Below are 7,813 nucleotides of genomic sequence, written 5' to 3' on the forward strand. Positions count from 1 at the left end.
GCAGCCTAGACATTGTAGGTAAATAACAGTGCTGCTTCCACAAAAGGGTCAATCCCTGGGTCCACCACACAATCACAGTGGATACTTATTTCTAGCAGACCTGATCTACTATGGAGGCTTATTAGGGTCTGCTCACACAGAGATTTTTCAAGGCAGATTTTGATGCAGAATCCACCTCAAAATCCACCTGCAAAAATGGCTCCCATTGACTTCAATGAGAGCAGCTTTTTTTGTTCCCGCTAGCTAGTAGCGGAAAAAAGAAGCGACATGATCTCAGATTCCGCGGCTGAGTCATCTGTGGCGTATACGGCTTGAGACACGCTCCTGTTTAGGCCCATTCATTCGGGCCTAATCAGGAGCGGGATGCTGTGACAGAATGCCGGCCAAAAAAAACCACGTGGCGAAAAATTTTTACGTTGTGTGAACGAGCCCTTAAAGGGCGGCGTTATAGGAGGAGCTGCTGATACCAGTAACATATGGATATTAAATTACTGGAGGTCCTCAGCACTGGAGATATAAAGGTGTTATCATGGAGGATGGGAAATTTTTGGAGTTTGTGTCATCCAAACAATTGGACATATCTACAGCAAGTATCTCCTTAGTCTTAAAGGGATTGTCCAGGAATTGTGGGGTTGGGAAAGATGTAAAATAAAAAAGAGAAATCATACTTACCTGTTCCCGGTCCTCCAGTGGCTGCTGTGCCTTTACAGCGAATGTGACATCTGATCAGTGTCTTCAGCAGCACGGGAAACTCCATCTTGCCTGCTGCTCTCATGCTGCCAGCAGCAAAGACTGGACTAACCTCAGGGGTGAGGGATGAGGCATTAATATTTATTTTTTTGTGCATTTTACTGTGGGAAACATACTTGTCAACTGTTCCAAAATGTCCTGCAAAAAGGGATGACCTTCTGGAGTCCCAGAAGTTTGGGCAAATCTCCCAAAGTCCATGGAAAGCTAAGTCAAAGGACTCAAGTCTAAGTCAAAGGACTGAAAGAGGGACAAAAGTTTAGGTGCACGATGCAGCAAATTTAGGCATTATAAGCCGCACATCCAGCTCAGCCCATTCCCAACCACATCACTTTGTGTATCCAGTATAATTTCTCCATCATTGTGGTCACCACAATATAATGTCATTGCTCATTGTGGTCCCCCTGCACTAGAACACCCCCATTAATATGGCCTATGTCCCTCTTGATTTGGCCCCTACAGTATAGTCACTCCTGGTGCCCATACAGAAAAATGCAAAAAAAAAAAAAAAAGCTAAAACGAATACTCCCCTTGCCCTGTTCCCCACCGTCCTTTACAGTCTCTACCGCTGGGAGCATAGAAGTACCAGGCACAATGGCGTGATGCCACTACATAGTCTCTGCTTGCTTTCCAGGTGATAGGACCAGAGACTAGGGTCAAATGTTGAAGCAGGGGGGCCACACGGTGGCTCAGTGGTTAGCACTGCAGCACTGGAGTCCTGGTGTTCAAATCCCACCAAGGGCATAAAACCATCTGTAAGGAGTTTGTATGTTCTCCCCGTGTTTGCATGGATTTCCATCCCATATTCCAAAAAGACATACTGATAGGGAAAAATGTACATTGTGAGCTCTATGTGGGGCTCACAATCTACATCCTATTATCCTATTAATATTATAAATGTGAAAGTTTGTGAGTTTGGATGTTTGTGGGTTTGTGTGTTTGGATGTTTGTTCCTCAATCACGCAAAACCCGCTCGACCGATTTGGCTGAAATTTTCCACAAACATAGTCACTACACTCAATTGCGCAATAGGCTACTTTTCGTCACAACAGTGCACATACGTTTGTGCCAGGACCCCCACAAAACCCAAACTCACACCACCATCTCTGCAATCTCACACACTTTGGACCATAGCAAGCCACAAAATTCATATTGCCCTCTACAGCCTCGCCCCTAACCCCACACAATCACATATACATATACTTTACCACTTGGCCCCTCCCCTTAACGATACTCCAGGAGGCGCTCTATAACGCTCCGGAGCAGCCATGTTTGCCGACCCCCACCGCTCTGACAATCCGCGACACCGCCCACCCATGTCAATACCCCTAGGAGGTCTAATAAATGCAAAAAAAAAAGTTTAAAAAAAAGTAAAAAAAATATATAAAAACAAATAAAAAGGATTAAAAATTCAAATCACCCCCCTTTCCCTAGAACACATATAAAAGTAGTTAAAAACTGTGAAACACATACATGTTAGGTATCCCCGCGTCCGAAATCGCCCGCTCTACAAAGATATACAAATATTTTTCCTGTTCGGTAAATGCCGTAGCGGGAAAAATGGTCAAAAGTGCCAAACCGCCGTTTTTTCACTCTTTTGATTCTGATAAAAATTTGAATAAAAAGTGATCAAAGCAATAACATTTCCCGAAAATGGTAAAACTACAAAGTACACCCGGTCCCGCAAAAAAAGACGCCCTATACATCCCCGTACACGCACGTATAAAAAAGTTACGGCTGTCGGAATATGACGACTTTTCAAAAAAAAAAATGTTTTAACACAGTTTTGGATTTTTTTAAGGGGTGAAAATGTAAATAAAACCATATAAATTTGGTATCCCCGGAATCGTAACGAAACACAGAATACAGGGGACAGGTCATTTTGGCTGCACAGTGAACGCCGTAAAACCAAAGCCCCTAAGAAAGTCGCAGAAATGCATTTTTCTGTCAAATCCACCCCATTCAGAATTTTTTCCCTGCTTCCCAGTACATTATATAGAATAAATAATGGCGGCATCATGAAGAAAAATTTGTCCCAAGAAAAATTAAGACCTCATATGACTCTGGGAGCGGAGAAATAAAAAAGTTATGGGGTTTAGAAGGAGGGGAGTCAAAAATGAAAAACCAAAATCAAAAAATGCCATCGACGGGAAGGGGTTAACTTCAAATACCTCTGTCCCAAAGTCACTATGTAAAGTTTCTCACAACACCGTATATATAGCAGCTCAAATACAAAGTAAGGGTGAATTCACACTGAGTAAACGCTAGCTTATTCTGAACGTAAAACACGTTCAGAATAAGCAGCGTCTAAAGCAGCTCCATTCATTTCTATGGGAGCGGGGATACGAGCGCTCCCCATAGAAATGAATGGGCTGTTTCTTTCACTCCGTGCAGTCCCATTGAAGTGAATGGGGAGTGCCGGCGTGTACGCTCCGGCATGAGCAGAGCTTGCCGTATACGCCGGCACTCCCCATTCACTTCAATGGGACTGCACGGAGTGAAAGAAGCAGCCCATTCATTTCTATGGGGAGCGCTCGTATCCCCGCTCCCATAGAAATGAATGGAGCTGCTTTAGACGCCGCTTATTCTGAACGTGTTTTACGTTCAGAATAAGCTAGCGTTTACTCAGTGTGAATTCACCCTAACTGCAACACAAAAGTCTCACGTATTCTCTGAATTACAGCAAAAACAAGATACAAAGTTACATTTCATATCCCAACCCTTATACACAGTACGAAAACCTTACCCGCGCCTGTATATATCCACTGCTACAATCACCGCAGACGAAGTCGCGGGTACCAGCTAGTAAATAAATAAATGTTGAAGCAGAGACCAGATGGCTCCTGACTAAACCAGTGTACTCAACTCTCCGGGATGGTTGGGAAGTATATTATATGTCACATGAGCACTTTATGTGCTGATCGCATCACAAAAAAAGGGACTTAGGTGGCGTACTGCAAGTCCACCTTACTAAAAGGAAAGCGATACACAACAAATAAAGGGCATGCCAAGTCCCAAAAGGGCACAGAACTTTGCTATAGGAGACATGGCAGTGGCATAACTACCACCATAGCAGCAGAGGCAGCTGCCACAGGGCCCGGGAAATTAGGGGCCCAGTGACAGCCACTACTATCATTATACTCGGGGGGTCTTTTCGGACCCCCAAGTATAATGATTGGCGGACCAGGAGAGGTAAGAAACATAAAAAACACTATTACTTACCTCTCCACGATCCAGGCAGACTTCGGCCTAGTCGTCTGACGTCTCATGACCCCGGCCTGTGTCCCGGGTCATGTGACGTCTGACGTCACTGAAGATCGACTACTATGGAGGCCGACAGCGTAGGAGACGGGAGATAGGTGAGTAACAGAGATTTTTTTTTTAATGTTTTTCTCCCCCTGGGTCTCTTTCAGACCCCAGAGTATAATAATTGTTTATGGGTGTCCACAGTGGGGGATAATACTGTGTGCAGGGGCCACTATGAGGGATAATACTGTGTGTAGGGGCCACTATGAGGGATAATACTGTGTGTAGGGGCCACTATGGGGATAATACTGTGTGGAGGGGCCACTATGGGGGATAATACTGTTTGCAGGATCCACTAAGGGACATAATACTATGTTCAGGGGCCACTATGGGGGATAATACTGTGTGTAGGGGCCACTATGGGGATAATACTGTGTGGAGGGGCCACTATGGGGCATAATACTGAGTGGAGGGGCCACTATGGGGCATAATACTGAGTGGAGGGGCCACTATGGGGGATAATACTGTTTGCAGGAGCCACTAAGGGACATAATGCTATGTTCAGGGGCCACTATGGGGGATAATACTGTGTGTGCAGGAGCCACTATGGGGCATAATACTGTGTGAAGGGGCCACTATGGGGCATAATAGAGCACGCAAGAATGCGTAGGATAGGGTCGGTCGAGGTCTTCAGCGTCTGTTGGGGAGGGGGGGCATGTCATAAGCCTCCCCTGCTGACGTTACAACTCTTAGGTCACATGACTGACCCTGCTCTACTCTATGTTTATACAGAAAGAGTAGAACAAAGTGTGTCCCATAACCAAGAATCAGAGCTGCAGCAAGTGAGGCAAAGGAATGACACTTCTGGCACCCTGATATTCTCTGCAAACCTAAGAACAGTGGGCAATGAGGGGTCAGTCTATAGGGAACTGACTGCACAAGTTTTTATCTCCCCGCATAACTTTGATGGTATAATGCTAGGATGCCTAGCACTGCACAGTGAGAGTTGGTCCTCCCACTGCTATGACATTACCATCCTAGTACAGTAACATGAGCAGTGACATACATGACAGAGGACTGGGCGCTACTAAACCAGAATGGTGTCCCCATCATTCTCAGCCTTGTGACACAACAACAAAATGGATCCATAAAAAAAAAAATCTATCTGTGACCATTAGCACCAAAACATGAACTACGAGTCTAAGTTCTTTATACCAGACAGAACTGAATTGAACAAATAGCGACATATAATGGACGTCACCGGGCCTTGTATGTTTGTAACATATTTTATTAGCTTGTATTTTCACCCATCTACACATAAGCATAACACATAAATACAATCTCAAAAACTTTTATTGATTTACAGTCAGTTCTCCAAATGCAAAGTCTTACTGTACATCAGCCTCACCTTTTTACAAACCTGAGCAAAATAAGGCAAAAAGAAGGAATACGGTGCAGGAATATTGTGTAATAGTGAACGATGTCGCTCGGCAAAGCCAGATAACATTTCTCTTGCAGAAAAGGCAAATGTTCTAGAAATAATCTAACAATTCATAAGCTTGGAAGATGAGAGAGAACAAGGAGATATAACCTAGAAGAACAAGTGCACACACACATTACCACATTACACAGTAAGAATGGAGCACACAGTTGTGTGTCCTTGTGCGTTCAGCGAATGTGATATGCATTGTGTGGACACCAACCAAAAGGTCCATCTGCTGCAGAAGAGCGGTACGTACACTATATGGATAGGGCTACATGGCGACTCTGACCAAACACTACAAATAACGAAAATGAATAAAGTGTTGTTTTGCAGGGAGATGACGGACACAAGAATCCATTAGGTACGTATTTTTGGAAATTAGCATCGCTGTTGTCTTCGACCTGCTACTCTACCTGCAAAGACATTCACTTTTAGTACTTGAGATGAAGGCAGTGCTATATTGCGATGTATGGCCATGCGAAACGTGTCATGGCCAAAGTCACCCTAACCTAAGGCCACGTTCACCAACATGGAAAACTTCTCTTATTTCAGGTTTAAGGGGTACTCTAGTAATAAGTTATTCCATAATCATTGGATAGGAATTTAAAGGTGTTTTTCAGGACTTTTAAATTGCTGACTTGCCCTTAGGACAGGTCATCAGTTGATACCCAAGAGCTCTGTGGATCAGCTGTATCCACTTCTCTAGCCATTTGGCCTGATCAGAGTTCAGTCCCATTCAAATGCATAGGTCGAAATGTGGTACCAAGCACAGCTACAATGCAAATATACAGCTCTGTGCAGCCAAACAGCTGATTGGCCAGGAGCCCGAGTGCAGACACGTGTCAATCCTAAGGACAGGTCATCAATTAATAAGTCCTGGAAAACTCTTTAACTGCTAGATCAGTGGTGATTAGAGATGAGCGAACACTGTTCGGATCAGCCGATTCTAACAGCATGCTCCCATAGAAATGAATGGAAGCACCTGTGACGCTGACTTTGCCGGCGGCCGGCCGGCGTCACAGGTGCTTCCATTCATTTCTATGGGAGCGTGCTGTTCGGATCGGCTGATCCGAACAGTGTTCACTCATCTCTAGTGGTGATCCCATCACTGAGACCCCACCAGAGAATACCTCACAGTCACGGTCTATAGGACTGAAGCCAATAGTCGAACATAGCACTCGGCTACCTCCATCAGTCCCATAGACCGTGATTGTATCAGTATTGCATACATACAAGACCTCTGCCTCATTCAAATGAGGGTTAGAGACCCCCCCCAATGGTTAGACACTCACTGATCTAAGTGGATAACCCGTTGATACCAAAATAGTTGTGAAAAAACCTCATAAAGACTACACAGTGTGGGCCCAGTTAAGCAAATATGACTATTCTAAAGATAACTAAAAACTTAGCATTTTAAAGAAAAAAAACCCTTTAATTTACTGATTTAATATTAATATTTTGTACTTGTTTGTATGTGTTTCTATTCTTATGAAAGACAAAAGATTTTTTGTTAAGGAATGCAAAAATACTTAGAAAAGCCAAAGACAAATACTGGCAGAAAACCAAGGTGGAGCTTGCATCAGACTTGAGATCCCAGAACGTCTTATAAGTATTAAGAACAAAAAAAAATTCTTATGAATAATACATCAGGACTCCTTTCCTTCACTCCTGGATGACACAGGGTGACAGAGGGTCTGGCTGCTCCTATATGTCAGCGATTGGTAAATCTAGCCATGAATCCTGTGAACTGTCAATGTTACTCTAATGTTTATGAATGGGTTCAGACTTTTGGCTAGAATATTTAAAGGGGTATTCCAAAACTTTTATATTAATGGTCTATTCTTAGCGTACATCATCAATATTACATTGGAGCGGGTCCCATAACCATGTAATAGAAGTGCAGTTCCCTAGCGCCACCACTATACAGTGAATGGTGCTGCAACTATTACTTGAATAGGAACATAGCTGTTTCCACTCCACATCTTTGAGTGCCCGGATATTGTCAAAACAGCTGATCTGTGTGGGGTACAGGTGTCGGATGTAACACCTCAGATGGGGTGTTACACGGACAGCAAAGGTCAGATACTGATGAGCTATCCTGTGGATACGTCATCGGTATTTAGCATTCATCAGAACCAGAAAACTCCAGACACATAGTTTTATATAGTCAAAAGGCCGCTTCAACTCAACTTATTTGGGCGTGCCAAAAGTCAGACCGCCCCCTGCTGATCTGATGTTCTGGACTACCCCTTTAATCATACACAACCATGACAGACACAGCGATTCTCAATAATGTTGTGCGTTAAAAAAATATAATGTATGTCTGAACTTTCTACC

The 7,813-nt window shown here is 43.8% G+C and overlaps 1 protein-coding gene across 1 annotated transcript in view; it reads right to left on the minus strand.

The window, feature by feature from the left end:
• The window catches only part of CPNE1 (copine 1), a 340,171-nt gene that overhangs the window by 70,306 nt on the left and 262,052 nt on the right, over positions 1–7,813 (minus strand). The gene's annotated exons all lie outside the window — the stretch shown is intronic.

The sequence above is a fragment of the Leptodactylus fuscus genome, chromosome 6 (genome assembly GCF_031893055.1).
Source record: "Leptodactylus fuscus isolate aLepFus1 chromosome 6, aLepFus1.hap2, whole genome shotgun sequence".
NCBI lineage: Eukaryota > Metazoa > Chordata > Amphibia > Anura > Leptodactylidae > Leptodactylus > Leptodactylus fuscus.